This window comes from Triticum dicoccoides, chromosome 3B (assembly GCF_002162155.2).
Source record: "Triticum dicoccoides isolate Atlit2015 ecotype Zavitan chromosome 3B, WEW_v2.0, whole genome shotgun sequence".
Taxonomy (NCBI): domain Eukaryota; kingdom Viridiplantae; phylum Streptophyta; class Magnoliopsida; order Poales; family Poaceae; genus Triticum; species Triticum dicoccoides.
Genome location: NC_041385.1, coordinates 186,252,319 through 186,254,279, shown reverse-complemented (window position 1 = coordinate 186,254,279; position 1,961 = coordinate 186,252,319).

Below are 1,961 nucleotides of genomic sequence, written 5' to 3'. Positions count from 1 at the left end.
CTCCCCCCCAAGTTGAAGGTTGCGTGCCTCACCTCCATGAATGACTCATGGCTAAGCTTGAGTTTGAGCACAAAATGGGCGTCCTTTGACAATTGTTGGCTTGAGGAGATGTTGGTGAGGGATGGATGGGTCCGAGGTTGCCCGATTGGGCTCCGATGAGGCTCGGGCAATACGAATTTGCGTTGATGAGCCCATATTGATGGGGGCGAAGTTTTTTGAACATTGTTGAGATGTTTCGGACACGCTGCAAACGTATACGATGTTTTTTCCTGCGATGGAAGCATATACGGTGAATTTTCTTGCGACGGAAGTGTATATGATGTTTGTTCTGTACATGTGAGAAATATGTTGCAATGATTATGGACGTCAGTTGGAGAGGTCAAATTTATATAGGCTGCAAAGTTTGTTCACTGTGTTGTATGCAAGTTCTTGTATATACTCCCTCCGTCTCATAATATAAGGACGTTTTTGACACAAGTGTAGTGTCAAAAACATTCTTATATTATGGGACAAAGGGAACATATAGTAGTACGGAGTATGTTGCATGCATTCTGCTTTTCATGTGCTAGTTAAAAAGAGAAAGATCACGGAAACTCCTGCCCATCCAAGTATCTCGCGTGGCTGCGCAACCGAAACACGCGAACAAGACACGTGTGGGCGGTAACCACCCTTCCCGCCACCACCATGCATGTGCCAACGCAGAGAATCAAAACCCATCAGAAAATCCTTCTCCCGACGGCCGATCCGGGGTTAGGAGCCCGAGATCCGACCAAACGCTGAAAACAAAACTCCAGCCTCCGCCCGGGCCACCGCCGCCCACCGCCGACGTGCAGATCTCGATCGCCACCGCAACCACCGCCGCCACGTACGACGCAGCGACGCGGATCCACCCCGCGCACCGCATCCAAACCCAACACACGAACAAATTCGATACCCTCGGTCGATCCCGCATCATGATTCTGCTCCATGCGAAACTTGCGAAGCAGGGGTCGTCGTCTCCGGAGAACACGAGTCCGTCCCCGAGATCACGCGAGATCGGACATGCGTACGTGTGAGACAGGGACGCGACCAGCGGCGGAACCCCGGCCGGCACATGGGCCGCCGAATCCTTCCGGCTTAATCTAGTCCGAGTACGCGAACCCGGCCGGAATATTTACCTAGCCAGTAGTAGGAGTAGCATAGTGCAGCGGCACTCAACCACCGTCGGGTTCCCCGGCGCCGGTTGTCCTCTTGTGCACGATCAGCGCGCGTTCGTGATTCATGCATGAACCATCGGCGTCGTTCACAGTTTACTACTCGATCAATCAGGGGGTCAACTTGAAATACCCAAGGGCCAAGGTTACGGTTGTGAACGAAAACAAACAATGATTGCTCGATCAAGGTTTTTCTTTTTGCGACAGCGATCAAGGTTTCCGTTGTCGTTGAGAAGGAACAGAAGGATACTAGTACCACTACTTGGCGATCGATTGGGATTAGCAGGTCATCATCCCCCATTATACGTTTTCCGCCAAAAAAAAGGAAAATCCTCCATTTTACGTGATGAAAATTCGGATACGGCTACAATCGATTGAATTTACAAGTTGGTTAGTCGATTTGTTCCCAACCGTTGGATGAAAAAGCAACCGTCGAATCTTCTTATATCTCTGACAAACATTGTTCATCGTCTTTCTTGTTCGAAATCTCGATCTGAACCGCCCACAACCGTCGGCCGAACTGCCTGCTTATGCGACCCGCGGCACTCCCTCAAGCATCTTCGTGCTGCTGCCACCCCGGCTATCCTTCTAACCCCGGCGATGACCAATTTGTTGGGGTAAACTTGCACCACCCCCACACCCCTAAGATAGATAATGAGATAGCCTACCACCCTAAGATAGATAATGGGTGATGGGCAGCCTGCCACCCTAAGATAGATACCGGGGTTTTCTCCTGCGAGCTCCTTCCTTCGCTCAAAAATCGACTGA